This window comes from Sus scrofa, chromosome 4, assembly GCF_000003025.6.
Source record: "Sus scrofa isolate TJ Tabasco breed Duroc chromosome 4, Sscrofa11.1, whole genome shotgun sequence".
Classification (NCBI taxonomy): domain Eukaryota; kingdom Metazoa; phylum Chordata; class Mammalia; order Artiodactyla; family Suidae; genus Sus; species Sus scrofa.
In genome coordinates this window covers 35268119-35291558 of record NC_010446.5, presented here as the reverse complement: position 1 = coordinate 35291558, position 23440 = coordinate 35268119, and the positions used below count along the sequence as shown (strand labels likewise).

The window sequence follows — 23440 nt, the reverse complement described above, 5'->3', positions numbered from 1 at the left end:
CCCGGGCAGTCTGACTTCAGAGTACACGCGCTCTGAGCCAGTCCAACTGCTTATCAAGGCCTACCTACTTGCCTTCCAGCCCTGGAGCATGGCACTCCCATGGGGGCAGGACTCTGGGGCAGCCCAGGGTGCCCAGCACGACCTGGTCCTCACCGGTCTGGTCAGTACCTCATGCCCTGGGTTTGTTCTCTCTGTCCATCTGTCAGGGCGATGTATTTCCACTAGAGTTAACTCTGTGCTAACGTTTTCTTTTTGGTAACAACATGCTTGAATCCAGACTAAATGTATACTTGAATGGTAAGATGGTGGAGCCCTATGGGGGAGGAGGGGATTGATGGGTCAACATCTATGAACCCCTGTTCACTTTGTCTGGACCGGCCTTCTCAAATCTCCCCGCACATGGGCATCATGGAAGCATTCATTCATTCAATTAAACAAAAAACCCAGGTCCAGGCCACAGCCCAAAGCAAATGACCCAGAATCCCTGGGAGGGGGACCCTGACCCCGGCATGCTTTTAAAGCTCTCTAGGTGTTTTCTACACAAGACGAGAGTTGAATACTCCTTTCCTAACATAGAACTGGTCTTGTACCTGGAACACGCTGTCTGAATTTTGGTCTTTGGGCATCCCACTGAGGCTGGTGAAAGATGACAAGTGTGTTTACTCAGAGAAGGGAAGAGATTGAAGAATCAGGGACCTGACACTGATTACTATCAGTGCTCTTGGGACAGAATCAACTTCTGGGGGTGGGGGTTGGTTTTCTCACTCAGTCATGAGGGGTTAAGACTAACTTATCTCAAATGTGGGTAATGAGAAATGACTAACTCAGATGGCCATGAGGTAGGTACTACTTGGGCAAAGTTAAAATGCTTCTATGACAAGCAGGGGGATTTGGAGTTATTCTCCTCTTAAATGCTATTAAGGAAGCCCAATAATTATAATAAATAAGGAGCCAGAGTGGACATCAATGAAGCAGGCAGCATAGACCAATTCCTTATAGTGAGTCTATTACTACTCTCTCTTCCTGTTACTATCTTCCCTCTCAATAGAAATTTGGAAAAAATTAATCAAAAGAAATGACCATAATATCTTGAAGCTTCTTTGGCCCACTCCCACAAAGCCAATGTCTTGGTGACAAAACTGTTTCCTGGAGACAAGTGTGCCCCAGCTTAGAGAAAATGGATTGACGATGCAAGAAATAACCAAACAAGGTCTTCTACTTCACAAGGCTCCCTTGAAATAGGAACTTCCCTTGTGCATAATTCATTAATTATTAGCATTGGAAGAAAAAAAATGATTCAAAATGGAGAGGTGACTCTGAAATGGTCATGTTAATGAGGTGGAAATGCACTTTAATTTACAAAACCTCTTGAGTGACTCTCAATATTCGAAGTGAGGTTTACTCCTGAAGCCATAAAGAGCTCTAAGAGGAACTGACATATTCAGACACACAATGGTCAGCCCTGGCCAATCACCAGCTCACGTCCCAGTGATGAAGAGCATGGTCAGTGAGTCAGGGTGGAGGTGAGCACCGCGGGACATGGGGGTAGGTCTACCAAGGTGGTCAGTTCTGCTAGGCAGTCACTCCCCTCCTACAATACCCAAGTGGCTAGCATCGAGGGTAGCCTCCTTGGATTAAGAACCCCCTGTTTTTTTTTTTTGCTTTTTAGGGTCACACCTGTGGCATATGTAAGTTCCCAGACTAGGGATCGAATTAGAGCTACAGCTACCAGCCTACACCACAGCCACAGCAACACAGGATCCGAGCCACGTCTGCGACCTACACCACAGCTCACAGCAATGCCGGATCCTTAACCCACTGAGCGAGACCAGGGATTGACGCTGCTTCCTCATGGATCCTAGTAGGATTCGTTAACTGCTAAGCCACAAAAGGAACTGCCTACTAAGAACCATTTAACGCCCATCCTGCAAATGGGCAGCGTTTGGGTCCCAAGTACATGCCAGAGAGAAGAATAAGATTGGCCGTTGGCGTTCCTCTCCACTGACCCAGCAGCTCAGATCCACCTGGGACTTTGAATGATGAGAAGACCTGAGCTTTTCTTCTTGTGTCATCTTTGTGCAGTTATTTCTCTCCTGGTGTCTCCAGGCCTGACTCCTGCAAGGGCTGCCAAAAATGTGTCCCTTTTTGCCAGTCACTTTACACTGTTAGCATTCCCAGACCTCCTTTCTTAGTAACTGGCCTGCCGTCTCACTGATGGTGGCCAAGACAGCTCCTGAGTCAGACAGCTGGGAATGTCCACACCTGGCCTCTAACACCAGGCCCCTGAGGCACCGCACAGCTTTACTCTTAAAAACAAACCCACATCGATGCTGAAAAGTTGGTGTGTGATGGATGTGCCCTTTGAGTCAGGGTCTCTGCCATGGGGAAAAGCACATCCCACAGACCGTCCTGTGTTGTGGACAAATAAAAGGACCCTACTGAGATGGCTTTGGTGACATTCTACATCCTGGAATGAATAATCCCCAAAGATTAAGATGGGTCATGTGTGAAGTACATGATGGAATGGAAGATGGCCGAAACAGAAAGGGTGAACACTGGAGTTCCTATTGTAGCTCAGCAGATACTGAGCTAGTGTCTGACTAGTATCCATGAGGATGCAGGTTCAATCCCTGGCCTTGCTCAGTGGGTTAAGGACCTGGCGTTGCCATGAGCTGTGGTGTAGGTCACAGACACGGCTCAGATCTGGGGTTGCTGTGGCATAGGCCAGTGGCTACAACTCTAATTCGACCCCTGGCCTAGGAACCTCCATATACTGTGAGTACAGCCCTAAAAAGACAGAAAAAAAAAAAAAAGGATTAGCAATGGGATCCTGCTATGTAGCACTGGGAACTCCGTCTAGTCACTTATGATGGAACATGTAATGTGAGGAAAAAAGAATGCATACATGTAAGTGTAACTGGGTTACCATGCTGTACAGTAGAAAAAATATATATATATAAATAAATGATTAAAAAAAAGAAAGAAAAGGAAAGAAAGGGTGAACAGCCTGAAATTAAAAGCAGATTCCTTCATGTCCCCGAGGACAATTTTCAGCAAATGTACTCCTTAACTCTAATTTTGGAAAAGGCAAACCCTGTATCTCCTTGAATGCTGCATCCATTCTTTCATTCATTTGACAGGTGTTTATGGAGCACCTGCTATGTGGGTAGATTACCACATCTCAAAATTGAAAGACTCATTTTAACTAACCAGGAATTGAGAGCCTCCTTGCTCCAGACAACTGGTATTTATTCACTACGTAACCAGAGATTGGAGGTGAGGCCCTCAGACCTCTGGAAAGACTTTCAGGAGGCAACTGGAGTCAGGCATTTGAGGGAGGAAGTTCTGCCTGGAAATCACGTGAGTAGCAGAGCTCTGTAACTTCAGCTCTGTACCTCACCAATTTCCAGCAGGCTTCAGGAGCCCACGAACGATTAGAAAGCTCCACGCTAAGCCATCTGGGGTTTATATTGTTACTGGGACATGAGGGCGCAATACAATTAATGATATTTAATACAAGTGTAAGCAGATCCTTTAATATAAACACTGGTGTAGGTTTTCAGTCATGATTATAAAGTACCATGAAGGAGCCTTTATCGACACCTATGGAAGCGAGGCTTCAGCGTTTCTACTAACACACAACCGTTATAATTAGACCTGCACTCACCAAGCTGGCAAAAATCGAAGAACCCTGCAATCAGACTGCCACTTAGCACACAGCAGAGACAAGAGATCAAATTTGGATGAGCCCATCATCGATGGCCCCCTGGGAATAACCTCCATCATTCTTCTGCCAAGCCAGGCCCCAGCTTGTCTTCAAGTCTTCCTCACACTGTTCTTTCTGCCTGAAACAACCTTCCAGAGTTCCTCCTGACTAATGAGCAGGGCAGTGGCCTCCTTTTCAGCAAGGAAAGACAACACACCTGATTTTTCAAGGTCAACCTCAAGCTTGTTCATTTCTTCAGTTACTTGGTTTTTCCATCTGTTCTGGATACTGACTCCATGCCAGCCCCCGTGGAGTGCCCCGAGGATGCAAACCTGAAATGAGGCGCATCATTTACCTTCAGGAGCTTAGAGTGAAGTGGAAGAGACAAATAGCAAGTTGTAGAACTGTGTGGTTAGTGGTATACTCGGAGTTTATGGTTTGCAGGCGTACTGGGGAAGTTAGGAAGGCTTCCTAGAGGAGGTGGGGCCTGAATGGAGTCCTGAAGGATGAAGCAGTACATGCTGGAGTGAGATATCGTGGGTCTGGTGATGGCTCATGTGTTCCATCAAGTTACACTTTGCTCTCTTTGTATAAATGATGGACATTGATCATGTGGCCAACCAGAGTTGGGAGTGTGGTCCAGGGCCACGAAAGAAAGAAAAATGGTCTTATGCTGAGAAAGACGTGTGCCGTGGCCTCATGCCAATCACAGACTAGCACAGTGGGACAACCACCCTGAATGTTAATACCATCTCACTTTAAGGGGGCAGGCTACGCTTGCAGGTGTACCTACGCCACCTCTAGTTTTCCATTGCAAAGGCGAAATGAAGGTCTACAAGGACTTAGGCCTTCTTCTGCCACTTTGAAAAAATACTTTAAAAAATATACTCTAGGAGTTCCCGTTGTGGCGCAGTGGTTAACGAATCCGACTAGGAACCATGAGGTTGCGGGTTCAGTCCCTGCCCTTGCTCAGTGGGTTAACGATCCGGCGTTGCCGTGAGCTGTGGTGTAGGTTGCAGACGCGGCTCGGATCTTGCGTTGCTGTGGCTCTGGTGTAGGCCAGTGGCCACGGCTCCGATTCGACCCCAGCCTAGGAACCTCCATATGCTGCGGGAGCAGCCCAAGAAATGGCAAAAAGACAAAAAATATATATATATATATATATATATATACTCTAGAAAAACAAAACCAAGAAACAGGTAGACCTGGAAACAATGGAAAGAATCCAGTTCAGAAGGAAAGAAATTCTAGTGGAACAGCCTATGTTTAGTCCAAATTAGGACAGGAGGACAGAGCGTTTGGTGAAGAACATTTTCAACAGAGCAAAAGAACCACAACCAAGCTGGACACTCAAGAGTCAAGAGGTCAACTATGACATGCCTCATATGCACTGAAGATTCAAATTTCTCCAGGTCAACCAGAGAAGAAAGAGATAATTAGAAACCCTAGGAAGATAAATATACATAAAAGGCAAGCATGGTCTAAATGTGAAGCAGCAAACTAAAATATAACTTGTATTTAAACCATCAGTGGATTATAAGAACCACTTGTATCTGAAGCAAACAAAATTAAATCTCTATGGTCAAGGGAGAGGGTCAATTAATACAGTGCATTCCTCTAACTCTCTGTGAGTTCCAGGCAAACAGGTAAAATAACTGCTTCCCTATTATATGATTTATTTTTCTTTTCAAAGTGTTTGTGACTTTATGGACAATGATCCTTAAAATTACCCTTTTTATTTACACCTACGCCCCCCCCACCCACATCCTGGGAGAACATTTACTAAAGGTTAAAAACATTTTTTTTTCCCTAAAGGTATTTTTATTTGATTATCCCTAGTCTTTTCAGATATTCATGAGCAAGTTAATTAAGCTTCACTAACTGAAAATATAAACCTATACCCGTCAGGAAACAATGAGCTTTTAAGAAACATTGATTCCCCAATCTCTTAATGTTTACTCGAATTTCAATTTTTAATTGGCAATTCAATTTAGTTAAAAATCATTAATTCCTGCCTTAAAGAAACAGTTATCTGAAGTTCAAATGCTTGCTCAGGTTCATTTTAGAGTTCTTTTTCCTTTGCTGAAATAAAGGTAAAAGAAGTAAAAGAAGATATAGAATATAATGGTTTTAACTTTTGAATATTAATAGTGATTACTTTAGGCTGTAGAATATTAACAAGTAGGTTTATTTTCTTCTGTATATTCTTCCGTATGTTCCAAATATTCTATCATACACATGTATTGATTCCATACTAAAGTTTCTTAGAACAGATGACTAATATAGGATTACCTGAATATATTACTGGGACCAGAGAAATCTCAGGTTCCATGGCTTTCTATTTGACAAGCAAGGCGCCAAGCTGAGTGATTATATAAAATTGTACTGAATATGGTTTGAGTAGGTGGTTTGGAACACAGTTTTCAACCCATCATCTCTGTTTTATGCCTGAAATTTCTATACCATAGAACTCTGTGTAAACGTTGCCCACTTGTGTAAATTTAGGCAATTCCCAATTATTTAGGGATTTTTTTTAACAGGGACTTTATTAACTGAAGAATTTCTGCATGAGAAAAAGGAATTGTAGGTTTCTTTTAAACTTCCTTAAATTGTTCCCGTTAAAAGAAAGTAGAATGATGGTTACTAGGGTTGAGGTTGGGAGGAGCCGTGTAGATAGAATGGGGCATTGGTGCTTAATGGATACAGAGTTTGAGGCTGAAAAACTTCTGGAGGTGGACAGTGGTGCTGGCTGCATGACAAGGTGAATATGCTTAATGCCAAAGAATCATACACTTAAAATGGTTAATTTTATGTTATGTATATTTTACCATGAGAAACCGGTTCCTGATCCTTAAATCTAGATATAATTTAACACAATTTCAGTGAGATTTCTTTTTTAAACAGTATCCCCAAATCACAGAGTTCCCCTCTTGGCTCAGCGGTTAATGAATCTGACTAGCATCCATGAGGACACAGTATGATTCCTGGCCTTGCTCAGTGGGTTAAGGATCCGGCGTTGCCATGAGCTGTGGTTGCTTGGATCCTGCGTTGCTGTGGCTGTAATGTAAGCTAGCAGCTGCAGCTCCAAGTAGACCCCTAGCCTGGGAACCTCCATATGCCACAGGGGTGGCCCTAAAAAGCAAACAACAACAACAACAACAACAACAAAAAGACCTCAAAAACAAAAAACCAGTATCCCCAAATCGGTATCTTTTTGTCAATCTACAGCATAAACAATCTTTGTGCCTTTAGCAAAGTAATCCTCCTTCCAAGGATGCTGATGGAGCAATTAGGCCTCTTGGTCAGTCTTGGTGTTCATCCATAGCCTACTTGGAGGGCACAGGAGGAAAAGAGTTCTTTTCTCAAGAGCAATGGACTGGGCTTTTAAAGGTGGAAGGTGGCCAACATTTTTGGAGGTGAGCATAGCAGAATTTTTTTTTTTTTTTTTTTTTGGTCTTTTTAGGGCCATACCCATGGCATATGGAAGTACCCAGGATAGGGGTTGGAGCAGAGCTGAGCTGCCGGCCTACACCACAGCCACAGCAATGCAGGCTCTGAGCCATGTCTGTGACCTACACCACAGCTAATGGCAATGCCAGAACCTTATCCCACTTAGCGAGGCCAGGGATCGAACCCACGTCCTCATGGATACTAGTCAGGTTCGTTACCACTGAGCCACAATGGAAACTTTAAGCAGAGCAGATTTTCATGACAGCTACTTTTGCAAAGTGGAATTTGGACCAGAAGGTGCAACTTTCTGAGGTAGTTTCTATTCTGTGCAAACATCTTTAGGATATGTCAGAAAATAACTTTATGAACACGATAGCTTCTACTTAGATTTCTGTTCAAACTCTCTATAGGGAAAACCCCTAAGGGAGTGATTTGTCTTAACTACCCCCAGCAGCTGGCCTTGTCAGAGAGCTCCAGCTTACTGAGGGTTCCACAGCCATCCACTCCTAAATAGCCAGAAAGTAGCCAGGAGCATCAACATGGGCAATGGCCCCAGGAAACAGAAATCAATTTCCAAACATGCACAGCTGCCAGTAGCTATGAGGAGTGACTGTCTCTCTATAAGGGTAAAGCAAGCCTTTCACTCTCCATCAGAGACTGAGATAAAGGTTGTCTCTTTGAATGGCTTAAAATCTTTCTGTGATATCAAAGAGTCAACGCCCATGAGGCCCTGGACTTTAGATCCAGTATTAACCCTGTCCTGAAGCCATCAGCAATATCTGTGGGTGAACTTACACTCCACCAGAGTGACCATCTAGTGCCGGTTTGTGTTAAGTACACAGGGATTTATTTTACAATGTATGTAAGTATTATACACATTTGTGCATGTATAATTTGCAAACATTTTTCTTGAGAATGGCATATTCTGATTAAGAACATTCTGATAGTTGCAAAACACATATATTGATGGCCAGTTTCCAAAGACTTGAGAGATGATGAAATGTGCTTACAGTTTAAAACTAAAACTTCTCACTAAACATGATTTTTTTGTTGATGACTTAAAAGATTTATCAGAATCATGGTGCAATGTTTCAGGGGTGGCATGATGAATATCAATTATCATTATGGTATAGTTCTATAGAAAATGATAGGAAGGTTTGAATTTTCAGTTGGTTTGGATTTTATATGAATGTGACTTTGTTAAATAGTATATTATAAACTATGGTGCTAACCATAGTTCTTCCTACAGATATCACACAGCTAAAGTTAAAAGAGATACATGGCATTAAGAGCCAAAAAGAATTATTATCTTTTTTAATTTAAAAAGAAATTTTCTGGAGTTCCCGTCGTGGCGCAGTGGTTAACGAATCCGACTGGGAACCATGAGGTTGTGGGTTCGATCCCTGCCCCTGCTCAGTGGGTTAACGATCCGGCGTTGCCATGAGCTGTGGTGTAGGTTGCAGGCGCGGCTCGGATCCTGCGTTGCTGTGGCTCTGGCATAGGCCGGTGGCTACAGCTCCGATTAGACCCCTAGCCTGGGAACCTCCATATGCCACAGGCAAAAAAGATAAAAAAAAAAAAAAAGAAATTTTCTATGAGAAAAATGGAGGAAGAAGAAATAATATACATTAACAGTTGTCTAAAGCAAAAAGAAACAGGGTTATTAAAATATTATAACACCATTTGACACATGAATCACTTACTTGCTCCTAACCTTGCACTAGCTTCCTGCTGTGTATCAGATCAAATGAAACTTGTCTTCAATTGATACATTCTAGGTCCTCCACAGACCTACCTTATGGATTTTAAGTTTTTTCTCTTCCCAGCTATTTTCTTGATCCTAGATGGGTAAGTATCTATTTCTGTTACCAGAATGTACTTAGGATCTTTCTTACTCGTGGGCAATCCTTTCACTTCTGGGTCATGCCAAATAGTCTCCATCCTTTGAGGCCCAGCTCACTTCCTTCTGAAGTCACCTCAATGCCATATATCCTTCTATAGTTTGTTTTTATTTTTTTCTTTTTAGGGCCACCCCTGAGGCATATGGAAGTTCCCAGGCCAGGGGTCAATTCTGAGCTGCCACTGCCGGCCTATACCACAGCCACAGCAATATGGGATCTGAGCTGTGTCTGTGACTTACACCACCACTCACGACAACCCCAGATCCTTAATCCACTGAGGGAGGCAAGGGGTCAAACCCCCATCCTCATGTATACTGGTCAGGTTTGTAACCCACTGAGCCACCACAGGAACTCCCTCTCCTTCTATAGTTAATCTAGTCATTAATTACCTACAGAGATTTAATGAGTGGTTACTATGTGTCCAGCATGGCATTAGGCACTATAAGAAGTTGTAACCACCATGGAAGACATAGCTCTGGACCTCAGTTGGGTAGGTTGTCTGGCTTCCTCAAATGGACTGCAACCCTTTTAGAGACTGGTTGGTTCTATGTTACCTTTCTACTGTCCTACTTATCTGGGAGTTCATGGGTGATGTGGGATGCGTGTTGGTCATTGAAAGGGCTGGGTGATTGGGCCACATCTGCCTGGTGTCAGTGGTAAGAAATGAAAGACAACTGAAAGGACTTTATCAGCCCTTAGACACAAAAGAAATCTTCATAGATGCTCAACAATAGTATATGGAGTGGCAGATGCAATATATGGAATTAATAAATGTTGAATGAATACATCAAGACTGAACAAACTAATTAGTCTTCTAAAAGGGTGGGAAGACCCTCAGGATGCGATGGGATTTAAGGAAGCAAGAAGAAAGTCAGGAGTATTAATTTCTCTGCAGCAGAAGAGACAGAGATGCCTCTGAGTCAGGACATAAGGATAGGACTACATTTCTGAGTATTTCAAGTACTAGACGTTTGACCAACACATGGAGCTGCCAGCCAGTGGGATGGCTGCCATTTTGGCAGCTTTATCAAGAGAAAGAAAAAAAAAAAAAGACTTTGCTGAATAAGCTAAATCTTACCTGGTCAAGGGAAATTCCCTAGCTTTACTACAAGGCATTAGAGCAGAAAAATAGGTTTAGAAGCATTGGAAATGGGCCAAAAGAGAGTGTCAAGGAGACAGCAGGGTCTAACAATAGAAAACTAGGCAGCACATTACACAGAGCAGGTGTGAGAAAGAGAGACAAAAGCAGATAAGGAGACTAAGGAGTGAGCCAGGGAAAATGGCACAAGTGCTACTGTCCACATGGTAGTCTCTTGTGGAGAGGATCCCAGCCAGCAGGAAGCAACAAGGGAGATTTCACTAAATGCATACAGTCCAAAGCAGTGAAGCCCAAATCTCCTCCTAGAACCTTCGACAATAGCATTACAATGTAGGGCTACCCTTCCAAATTTATGAATAGGTTTCATACCTAAAGCCCATTTGTTTTTTGGCTTTTTAGGGCCACACCCGAGGCACATGGAGGTTACCAGGCTAGGGGTTGAATTAGAGCTAGAGCTGCCAGCTTACACCACAGCCACAGCAACACAGGATCCAAGCTCCACCTGCGACCCACACCACAGCTCACGGCAACGTCAGATCCTTAACCCAATGAGCGAGGCCAGGTATCGAACCCGCAACCTCATGGTTCCTGGTTGGATTTGTTTCCACAGTGCCATGACAAAACCTCCTCTAAAGCCCATTTGTAATTTAATTGGCATCCAAAATATATTTTTCTCCAGAAATTATTTTAATGAGGTTAGATATTTATGCCAAATCCCAAAGACCTATTTAATCTTTATGTAACTACAGTTTAGTCTTTTACACAGGTATTTTATTCATGTCTAATTACCCCATACAGACCAGTTACTCACTGAAAACTCATGGACTTAAAACAATTTTTATTTTGTATATGCACCTATAATTTAGGGTAGGGCTTAGCAGGGAGAGCTCATCTCTGGTTTACTTGGCATCAGGAGGGGTAAAGGGGACCTGAAGGCTGGGGTCTGGAATCTTCTGCAGGCTTGCCCATTCGCATGTCTGGAAGTTGATGCTCTTTATTTGACTGAGATCTTAGCTGGAGGTGTTGGGTGAAACTTACATGAGGTCTCTCTATATGGTTTGGGCTTCTTCATAATATGGTGGCTGGTTTCCAAGGGCAAATAACAGGTGTAAGATAAACAAAGAACAGCTGTGAGGAAAAGAAATTGTATCTTTTTTTTATAATACAGGCTTGAGAATCCCCTAGTAGGACTGGACTCTATCAGTTGGACCAATCACAAACCAGGTATCATGGTGAAGGCAATAGACTCCATCTCTTGAGGGAGAGTAGCAATATCTCAGAAGAGCAAGTGGGGGTAGATATAATTACATGGCCATATTTGGAGAGAACAATCTGCCACAGCATATAACATTACTTCTAGGGGAAATACAATATTTTCCAGCTTAGAAGGTAGTATAGCATAGGGACTCTAGAGCCAAATACCTAGAACTCAGGTGGGTAATACTGAGAAATTTGCTCAAGCTGTCTGTTCCTAAGTTTCCTCATTTGTAAAATTGGGATGTTGGGAAGAAGAAAAATAGTTATTTTGAAAAGAGCTTAGAAGACTAGCTTCCTAAATGTCAGCTATTATGACACCAGGGTCATAGCTCCTCCAACTGTGGCAGTGGTAATCCCTGGTTCCTGGGGGGATGAGGGTGGTGGCAGCACTACCAGAGGTAGAAAATGAATGATAACAGTTCACATCATTGTGGTACATATATATAATGGAATACTACTCCAGTCATAAAGAAAGACAAAATAATGCCATTTGCAGCAACATGGTTGCAACTAGAGATTCTCATACTAAATGAAGCAAGTCAGAAAGACAAATACCATATGATATCCCTTATATGTGGACTCTAAAAATATGGCATAGATGACCCTATCTACAAACCAGAAACAGATCACAGATATGGAGAGCAGACTTGTGGTTGCCAGGAGGGGGGAGGAAGTAGGATGAACAAGGAATTTGAGGCTGGTAGATATAAACTATTACATTTATAATGGATAAGAAATGAGGTCCTGCTGTACAGCACAGAGAAATATATCCAATCTCTTGGGGTAGAACATGATGGAAGAGAGTATGAGAATATATATGTATATTGGGTCACTATGCTGTATGGTAGAAATTGACAATGCTGTAAATCATCTACACTCTAAAAAAACAAAAACAAAAACAAAAAGGTTCACATCACTGAGTACCTAATGTCTGCAAGTTAGTATGTCAAGTAAGTTGACTTAAAAATCTATAAGGTAGGTACTAATACTATCTACAAACTGTGACTTTGGTAATTTGCCCCAAGTGACACCCATAAGTGGTAGAGACAGGATTTGTCCCCAGAGCAATTCACCTAGGTGGAAGGGGCCTGAATCCCTGGATTACTGTGTGGAGAAGAGATCCTCCCTCAAATCTGATTTGTGGGTGAGTGAAAAATGAACAGTACTGAATTAGGCCATTGGGATTTGGGGCTATTTACTAGAGCAGTGAACCCATCTTGACTGGGTTAGTATAGGGAGGATAGGATTGATATACTGGGGGCCACTAATTTAAAGATTCCTTTCATATGATGAAATGGCTCTCATTATTTGCACCAGGTAAGGTATATACATAAAAATTATTGTCCAGGTCTGTCCCTGCCAGTTTCGTATTTCTGAACTAGAGGACAGATAGCTTTTGGGAAAAGGGCTAGGTGTACGGTTCTGGAATCCTTGACACTGATTAGGTTAGTTGTTCACCAGCTGAAGAATGCCTCTTATACCTTTGACTCTGGTATAAAATGTAGTGGTTCCCAGATTGTTTACTTCTCTCTTTTGCTTTGATTTTTTTTCCCCTTATTGAAAAGATTCTCTTTCTGAGTGCACTGGCCAGCATGGCTGTGAAGGAGAAACCCTGGATGCTGTGACACTGAGATCTTTGGGGAGGTCTCCTGCATAGTTAGACTCTAAGTTCCATGATGACAGAAACCTTATCTGTCTTGTTCACCATCACCTCCCTAGTGTCTAGTCTAATGCCTGGCACACAGTAGGTGCTCCAAACTTATTGAATGCATAAAGGACTGAATGTCGGAATAAAAGCTTAAGCAAACAAAAGTCAGAATCCTATAAGGTAACATGGGCTATTTATGCCAGTATCATATTTCATTCAAGAACCACATGAGGGAGGAAATTAAAATGCCTACTATCAGACTGTGGATGCAGTAGCTGCTTAATAAACACTTTCTCATTGAGTAATGCTACCTCATACTGCACCTGATCCATGGTAAAACCTGGGAAAGCATAGGATCAGATCACTTGTGTGGGATGCCACTTTTTCATTTATCTGCAAGGATGTTGTAAATACGGTCATTACAAAATTGGTCGTGGTTTTAGTTGTATGAATCATAGGAAAGTCTGTGGGAGTCAGCAGAGCAGTCGGCCAAAGAATACAATACTCTTCTCGACATTTACCTCTAATGGGTAGGGTTTAAATTCATACACATGAAGAAATTCTAGAATGGTCCTTAAGAAAATTCATCCTTGCATAAAAGCAATATGCAATTTTGGTTTTCCTACACTCACTGGGACAGAATTAAGAAAATATGGAGAATCCTCCTATTAGGACAGTCAGTAGCTGGAATATCTTTCAGACTGGAGATTTCTTTCTTGAAAATCAAATATAGAACTTTTATGTGATGTAACTATATATATTTTACATTCATGTCAAATGAATTTTGAAAGGATGTGATGTCTCTAATTAAAGGCATTTATAGAAATACGTCCAAAACCCCCTAAAGTTCATTGAAGAGATTAAAAAGAATAGCCTGTCTTTAGTTTAAAGGGTGTGGCTCCAGTGAATTTAAATATTTATCATATAATTTTTACATCAAAGTCTTTATGAGCACCAACTTTTATAATATGACTTCTGGAAACAAGAGACAATACTGTATTTTGGAAGGCTATTTCTAGGTGAATTTCCATCACGGGGCACCATTTAAGTAACAGTTGATTTCATCAAAAATAATAGCACATTCCTTTCTGAACATAAGATATCAAACACCTGCCATCAAAGAAGCAAACAGTACAGGCTGGAGTCAGCAATTTTCAACTTTTTCCAAGTTTTTTTATCAAGTTGCCACAGAGACTCAAAGCCCTGAAGCAGGTGTTCTTTTCTAGTCCAGAGAACAAGAAATGTTTGAGAAAATTCTCTTTTGTAATTCTCCCAAGAACACATGATGAAAAATTGCTAAGCTTCCATTCCAAACATTAGGACTTGGATTGAATTTAAACACCAGTTTGTGCATAATGTCATAGCTCCCATTTTCTTATTCTGGGAGGGTGGGTGCTGATATAATAGAAAGGATGGCCAGGACTAAATGCCGGGCTGGAAAGGCAATGATACATGACATCAGCCAACAACCTACAAGTCATGTAGCTAGTTGGAGAAGAAAATTAGGCAATATCTTCTGCAAATTAAGAGTGACACAGGGAATGAGACCATTCTTCTGTAAGTCACTAAACAATAATATTAATACCTTCTTGTATTGGCCTTGAGTATCCAATGAGTTAAATAAAATTTTGTGTTCAGGTTACTTGTGAAGTGTCTCCACTCCCCCATTTCATTCTGAAGGTGTACTGGTCTAAGATTTCTGAACCAGCAGGCTCTATCCATAGTAACTGGAATTTACGCTACCACTGATCAATTTATGCATGTAGGTGCTTTGCCTTAAACTGAAATGTTACATAAGTTCTTTAATACTCATTTCAATTGTTGTGAACACACAAAGTGCCTTCTAGAAATTCCTTCAGCTGCGATCTCATATAACACTCTGCATTCTTCATCTAAGTACTTCTTGCTTATTTTCTTGGACTTGATAAAGGTCCCTTTGTAAATAGCTATGGTCTTACTTCCATGGTCTTGGTGTTAACTTGCCTAACTTGCATTAATACTATACATTTTCCTTTTAATCCCTACTCACCAGGTCTGAGTTTCCTAGTCTTAGTATACAAGGCTACTTAGGGATTTCAAGGAAGAAAATAAAAAGTTTGGTAGCCATGTGGATATATCAACCCTTTCCACATAGAGAGTAGACAATCCTGTGAAATTCACACATTCAAAGAAGAAAATCAGGAGTGGTAGAAATGAATGCAGAAATGGTGGTGTGGATTTTACCTGGAGCAGTTCCAAGACCTTTTAGCATCACCTGCTTACATATCATTTAACTCAGAGGTGGATAGAATTCGCAGGATCCAAGAAGTTAGATGGGAAAAATTTTAAATCTTTAGTTTCACTAACCTCAAACTGAAATTTAGTGTCTTTCAATTAAAATGTAGGCCACAAAACCGCAGTACCTGAGGTTTTGCTGCCAAGAGAAATCATAGATATTCTCACATCACATTACAGTCATTGTAGCCATCTTGAAATACCTTTCCTCTTATCACTACTTCAAAATTATGGTAGTTAATATTACTGCTAATTCATTTTATTTAATATCAAACTATTAATAATATATATCACAATCTTTAAAAATATGGTTAAAGTATTTCAATGAAAGTGGCTTCTGTTGTAATCCTTCATTCTTTATCATGCATTAAAAAAAATAGTTCTAAGAAGAACCTATAGGTTTTACCAGGCTGCCAAAGAGATCCATGGTCCCCAAAAGGTTAAAAATCCTTGAAACTGTACCTAAAGTATTTACTAATGCAACATCCAGGTTTCTAGAGTACATCATTCCTCACGAGTATCTTTTGAAGTTGAAGCAAACTTGACCTTGAAATCAACAGTCTCACTGCTTTAAATAAATGGTTCTGATGAGAGTCATTTTTTTCTTCTTATTTAGCCATAAGCAAAGACCTATAGATTCTAAAACATAGAGAGAGCATCAAGAAAAATCTTTGCCACCTGGAAAGATTATAATGATAATTTCTCATTTTGAATTAAAGAAGCAAACATCAAAGTACCCTTTCAAAGATACGGCTCTCAAGCAACAGTGCTACTGGATACTGGTTCTATTCATGCTCACTTGAAATATGGCAAATCAATTAACATATTTCTAGAAGTTTAAGAACACAGCCTCTGAGTTATTACAGTTATGAGATAAATTAAACGATGAGATAATGCCTCAGTAGACATGCCTTGAGTGTAAGCACATTAGACTTTTGGGAAAATCCTCCATGGAGATTCTAGCCAAAAATAGATATAGCAAATGCCAGCAAGTTAAATGAATATCCACTCAATGAAAGCTATTGAGAAATTACTGATGCACTTACAATTATTCACTTACCCCTGAAACTAAATACTGTTCAAAAATTTCAACTCCAAGAGTAAAATCAATCAGAATTCAGAAACTAATAAAGAACAACATATTCTTGCATCAAATTGATATATAATTCACATGCCATAAATTATGTGTTCTTCATGTATACATAGTTAAACCATTATTTTCTAGTCATCAAATAGTAGGTACAGTACATGTTCTGCTCTAAATTGTCTTTTTTTCTGGTTAAATTTGTGAGATCTAGATAGCTGGTTATAAATCTAGGCTTTGATTAACTTCAATATCATAGGTTTTCTTTGAATTACAAGCTATAAAAATGATCCAATTTGCAGGCAATAATCAAAAATTCAAAAGTGCTAAAGTTGTAAAGACAATAAACTACAACAATGTCCCCCCCCCCCAATTTGCAGCATATATTGTTACAGGAATAGAGATAAAAGGCTTTATTAATCACCATTATCAAGTTATTCCTTCAAGATCTAGAGGAAATTTTTAGTGACGATATCTGTGTTTGAAATAAAGTAGGTCCACCAATGATAATTTAGTTTTAGGGCTATTGCTTTCTTCTGTAGATAATTATTTCATTTTTTAAATACAAAAACAGCTTACACGACTCCGTAGTGAAGACCGTCCGATGCTCTTCTCTTCACAGCTGAATTTTCAGAGGAAGATACTGAAAATCTGCACTTTGCTCTAACAACCAAAAAGCAACTGCGTGCGCACATGCAAGAGATTCCACCCCAACTACCTTGGCATGTTCCAGATGATTTTTTTCCAAATAGGAATCTGTGGACAGTTTTCCTTGGTCTTTTCAGAATACTTTATTCACTAGAAAAACCCCAACTTTTGTTTCAAAGTATAACGTTCTTTCCCGCTGTGCCTACTGTTGCTAATTATGAATATGCTGCAAGCAAGACAGAAACCAAATTCCAAACTATTCTAGGCTGATTCAGGATAGGGTAGCAAATGTTAGAGAGAGAAAGAAAAAAAAAGCAAAGTTAGCAACATATTGCAAGGCTATGCTGGAGTCTTTAAACCCAAAACAATACTGAAGGGAGGATTCCTGGAATTCAACGGAGAATGTTTGGCTCAGGCTGCAAAATCCCTATCTCTAAATAATGTCATGTTAGCAAGTGTTGAACAAGAAAGACGATTATATTTTAACTGACTTCACAGAACATAAACCCAAGTGTACCCAAATGCCAGAGATTCCACCCCAAATGAAAACTAGAAGCTGACTCGCATTTTTCTTCTGGTACAACAATAATTGTTCAGGAAGACAAACTTGTAAGGGGTAAGAGAGAGGGAAAACCACGGTGATCTATAAACACAGCGAACTCATGTATATAAAGCAAAGTAGTTACCTCACGCAGAAGAAGCGCAAGATTTAACAGTCCATGCTCTGCAGCCGCCGGGACGCAGAAGCAGCAGTGGCAGCAGCAGCGTTAAGAGCAGCGGCGGCAGCCAGCATCCACCAGATTCTCACAGGCCTTTGACTGTGTGGACTCAGCCACAGACTCTGCCTCCAGCTGACGTCAAAGTCCCTGTCACATGGCCAGATGAAAGCCAAGAGAGCATTGGTTGTCGTAGCAACCACAGAACAGCTCTGAAATTATTTCAATAGGTCATCTGTCACTGGGGTGCATATGTGTGTGAGTGTGTGTGGGGGGGGGGAGTGTGTGTGTATGCACACACTCCACAATCATCACGGACAGCTCCCCGACAAGCTCAACCCTTGAAGTTGTGATTCAAAGAGCACCTACAACTTTCCTCCTCAAGGCTTTGGGGTCTGTTCCTTACAGTTATTGGCAGAGAAACGCATGCCCCTCGGTGGTTCCCACTGGTCTGCTGTCGCCAGCATGAAGTTTGTGCCTCTCTCTCTCTAGAACAGAAGGAAAGAAACGGAGACATTCTGGGGGTAGTATTCCAAGCTAATGCAATCTATTTGTAAGCAAACAGATAAAAACAGAAATGCAAGGGGAGCTGAAAGACAAGATATTTTTAAAACAATCTAAGACTCCACATAAGGTACTGAGACCAGTACTAGTGATGGAAAGAAAGAGAAGAAAGATGAGATGTGGTGGTTGCGAATCAGGTGAGCATGTAAAGATGACCACATTAACTGGGATGGGGAATCAGGTGAGATGAACTCAGGATCCCTGCGTTTAAGCTGCCTATGCAAAGATGGTAACCAGAAGACTTTCGAAACAGTGCTGCTTTAAAATACTTTTCATTTTACACTTTTTTTGGATTTTACTTTGGGGGTCACCATACAGGTGCCGAATTATCCCCTCCTAAATGTACATCCCTTTGCGATTCAGCCTGGAGTAAACAGGTGACTATCCTTAAACACAAACATCAGGGAAAGTCTAGGGCAGCAGAATAAAAGGATCGTCCTGCACGTTTTTAACTTCAGCTTCATTTCCTTTAGGATCGCCCTAGCTTTCTTCTAACTCCACACACGAGCTGATTTCCTAGCTCATTCTCCCTCTTAATTCCTAGGAAGTCCAGGAAATAAAATGAAACGAAACCAGAGGAAGGTCCTCTGAAAAACACATTCAGAAAACACATACTATTCAAAGGGCAAAGAGGATAAAGGAGGGCAGAAGAGATTGTTCTCAAAACCCTAAGGATCTTTGCATGCTAGAGTTATCAGGATTTCTATTCTGGTTTCTTTAAAAAGAAGTAAGAGTAGCTCTGGATGCTACAAAATATAAATGGAAGCAAAGCCAACTAAGATTATATTTATGTCACCGCAAAAGACAGGGTCAGCTAAGAGTCAGGAATTGCTTCTAGAACTATAATAAGATTAATGTTCAAACTTTTTAGCCATAGAATTTTTCTGTTCCATCTTCCTCGTCCTTTACTTCTGTCCTAGCCCCAAGTGGGAGAAAGGATACACATTTATTTGAAAAGTTATTTTCCTGATGCTATTAGTTATAGCCTTCAAACGTTAAATAGTTTAATGCTGTGACGAATGCTCCTCCTGTAATTGCAGATTAATGATAGCCAGGAATTGATCAGTTTGCATGATGACAATTTTCTCAATGAATTCCATGCCTATCTAGATGGCTCGGGATGTCTCATCCGTGGCAGATTTCAGTCAAAGCCACAATTAATTTGTTCTAGCTGCAGTTCTGGTTTTCTCTAATAAATTCACATCCTAGGAATGAGGGGGATGGGAAGAGAGGAGAGAAAGCATATTTTTCTAGATCTCTAAGGCTCCACGTTCTCTGAGCTGCCTGCTTTATCATCTCTTTGACTCCAAATCCAAGGGCTGCCTGGCTAAGTCTTCCTTTCTAAGCAGCAAACGTGCAGTACCACGGCTTGCCAATAGGTGATGTCCTCTGAAACAAGAAGTTATCAGTTCAAAAAATTCCTAAATTCTTGGCCTTTAATTACTTTAAAATGTAACAAATACTAACACCTTTTCACCTTGCGTTTTTCTATCATTTTTAAGACTAGGTATACTTTACTGACTTGGTCTTAAACTCACCATAAGTTAAAATCATCAGTGGACTGACCTTCAAAATGGAAAGTGGATACACATAATCCTTTTTTTCTATAGTGAGCTTCCAACCTGCCATCACTCGTTGCCCTTTGCAAACTACCTAGAATTAGAGATTCCTCTTACAGCTAAGGAAGCCACTGGTCTGCCGGGTTGAAATTGTGATGATAATCTCTTTGGAGCTCAAGTTTCTACCAATTTGGCTAGTTAATCCAAATGCAATTGAAAATATCACAGGAAATACACTTAGGGGCCTTTTCCAGTCACAGCCTACCACACTGAAGACAATATGTATCATTTTCTTTTTTAAATGAGAATCCACTTTTTTTTAAAGGTGAAAATGATTCACTGAATTTAAAAATACCCATTCAAAAATAGTTCTGCACCATAGCTTTCACTTTCTGAATGAATGTCAAGACTGCCTATTATTAGTTTGACCACTTTGCTGGAAATAACTGGTAAATGCCACTAAACAAGCAGGTGGATTTGGGTTCACATACCTGAATTAACAGGTGGTTGAGGCCATGAGTAGACAACTATAATCAGCCTTTTGATTGATGTTTCGCAGTAGAACTACTGCTGTGTCCCTGTCTACCCTGGGTGGGAAGGCCATGGACTTCTTTTTTTGGAAGCACTGGGTTCAAGTCTCATCTGAGCAAGCAACTTAAGTCCTCTGAGCCTCAGTGTCTATATTCTGAGATTGTTATAAGGATTATAAAGTTCAGGTTTTCTAAAATGCTGATACCCTGACATGGTCAGTGGCTCAACATGTATGTCATTTCTTATTTGACTCTGACAAGTCTACAAAGACTTCAGGGAAAAGATGGAATCCTAGGCATCTCTACAACTCTATGGTTAGCACAGGGCCCAGAATACAGTAAGTGCTCAATACATGTTGAATGACTCCTCTACTGGGAAATAAATGCTGAGAAAGAAATGGTTCCTTTTTCTTCCTGCTAACAGAGAGGAGAAAGGCTCTTCTCAATCCCCTAAAAAGGCAAAGGAAGGAAAAAGAAAAACAAAAATGTTGAGTTATCATAAAATTTTCTAGCAATGGATGGCTTCAAGTAAATTTGCTGATCAAACTTATCTCTACGAAATCATAATTATTTATGAGTTTATGTGAGTTATATGCTGATGTATTATATGGCTATTGCTATTGATGTTGGATAATCTTTTACATTAATTGAGCACCTACTATATCCAGAGCATTGTTCTAAGTGCAAGAGACATGGTAAATCATTTAATATCTATGAGGAGGAGTTTTAATCATGGTTCAGTGCAAAACCAATCTAACTAGTATCCATGAGGACGCAGGTTTGATCCCTGGCCTCACTCAGTGGGTTAAGGATCCAGCGTTGCCATGAGCTGTGGTGTAGGTTGTAGACGCGGCTTGGATCTGGCATTGCTATAGCTGTGGTGAAGGCCAGTGGCTACAGCTCCAATTCGACCCCTAGCCTGGGAACCTCCATATGCCACAGGTGCGGCCCTAAAAAGACAAAACAAAACAAAAACCTATGAGGTAAGTATTATTCTTTTCCACATTTGACAACTAAGGAAACTTAAGCATAGAGAGAGAAGTAACTTGCCTACCTAGTACATGGCAGAGCCAGGATCTACACCCAGGAAGCCTTGCTCCATAAATTTTTGGAAATAATTTATATTTGATATATTTTTAGGAAGTGTTGAATTATTTCTTATGACTATCTTTTTTTTTTTTTTGTCTTTTTGTCTTTTGTTGTTGTTGTTGCTATTTCTTGGGCCGCTCCCGCGGCATATGGAGGTTCCCAGGCTATGGGTTGAATCGGAGCTGTAGCCACCGGCCTACACCAGAGCCACAGCAACGAGGGATCCGAGCCGCGTCTGCAACCTACACCACAGCTCACGGCAACGCCGGATCATTAACCCACTGAGCAAGGGCAGGGACTGAACCCTCAATCTCATGGTTCCTAGTCGGATTCGTTAACCACTGCGCCACGACGGGAATTCCATCTTATGACTATCTTATACTTTAGGGTTTTTTATTTATTTTTAATTTCTTATCGGGGAGAAGGCCAATTTATCTTTCCTGCGTTTGGGAGCTCTCATGATCTTAATCTAGTTTTGGCCTAAGGAGTAAGAAAAATCTATCCACAAAGTCTGAGTCAAGGAAAATGGGCAAAGGAAAAGAGTGAAAATATCCTGAATAAAACCACCCTAATTATTATAGTCTTAATTGAAGCAAATATTTGGATCACACAGGCTTGAGTAACTTCTGTTTCCCAACATGATGCAGTTTTTTTGGTTGTGTTCAGACTAATGCTCTCAGTGAAATAATAATAGCTGGATTTTTAAAAAGTGGTTTGAAGGCATCAAAGTTAGCCAAGGCAGAAAAACCTTTAAGTGTCAAGACTGCATATAAAAGAAAAATATATTGGGAGTTCCTTTCATGGCTCAGCAGAAATGAATCCTACTAGCATCCATGAGGACACAGGTTCGATCCCTGGCCTCGCTCAGTGGGTTAAGGATCTGGTGTTGCTATGAGCTGTGGTGTAGGTCACAGACGTGATTCAGATCTGGCATTGTTGTGGCTGTGGCATAGGCCAGCAGCTACAGCTCTGGTTTGACCCCCTAGCCTGGGAACCACCATATGCTGCGGGTATGGCCCTAAAAAGACAAAAAAAGAAAAAAGAAAAAGAACAAGCTACTGACGTAAGTTCAATAGTCTCTAAGTTCTCTGTTACTTTTCTCCTCAAATTATTTGATAATTCTTAGGTGGTGGGGCTTTTGGCATTCTCAAATACTGGAAAGACAAGAATTGGGGGTTCAAATACTCAAAATCACCCCAGACTTGGGGATTGAGGTTTTGCGCTTTTTTTTTAAGTATCAGAGAAGAGATCCCAACATTCTGAACTGTTTTCCCCTTGATGGTGTTAGACAAGAGAGCAAAAAGTAAAACATTAAAATGCAGCACAAGAAGATAAAAACATAAAGGGTGAGTTAACAGTCTTGCTGTCTTAGGAGTTCAGGATTCTCCAAGGAGTTGGAACTTGTAAATACTCTATGTTTTCAGGCCTCATAACTGCCTCGGAAGTAATGGAAAATAGGAAATGAATGCATCCTACAAAAGCCAGGATCCATCCTAGAATCATTATACTATACCTAGCTGGATTAAGGCAATTTGCTCCTAATTCTTCTTACTACTTTCCAGAGAAAAGCAACGCTTTGTAAAGAGCTTTTGCCATTTTTTCATATACCATTTCCAACTCACTCCAAAATCACTAATCACGCTGGGAAATAGGTATAACTGATCAAAATCCAAGAAGGAGAAATAGGCAATAGAAACAGATCCAGAGATGATTTATCTCTTACAGTTATCAAACAGGGACTTTAACATAACCATAGTTGACCCCTGAACAATGTGGAAGTGACTGTCTGAATAGTTGAAAATTCACAAAGAGCTTATAGTCGCCCTCCAGAGCTGCAGCTCCACAGCCAGAGATTTAAACAACCATGGATTGTGTAGTACTTGAGTATGTATTTAATGAAAAAAAACCCATATGT

At 40.8% G+C, this 23440-nt stretch overlaps 1 protein-coding gene across 17 annotated transcripts in view; it reads right to left on the bottom strand.

The window, feature by feature from the left end:
• The window catches only part of NCALD (neurocalcin delta), a 445133-nt gene that overhangs the window by 77835 nt on the left and 343858 nt on the right, over nucleotides 1-23440 (bottom strand). For 2 of the 17 annotated variants that reach the window (XM_005662930.3, XR_002343013.1), the window contains 2 exons: nucleotides 17754-18271; nucleotides 3924-4038 (listed from right to left, as the gene is read on the bottom strand). The exons of 12 other annotated variants lie outside the window; for them this stretch is intronic. The gene's annotated coding sequence lies outside the window, so the exon portion shown is untranslated. Of the gene's footprint in view, nucleotides 1-3923; nucleotides 4039-16998; nucleotides 17317-17753; nucleotides 18272-23440 lie in introns of those variants that run through there. 3 more of the 17 variants (XM_021088583.1, NM_001244466.1, NM_001244465.1) reach the window with 3 other exon arrangements.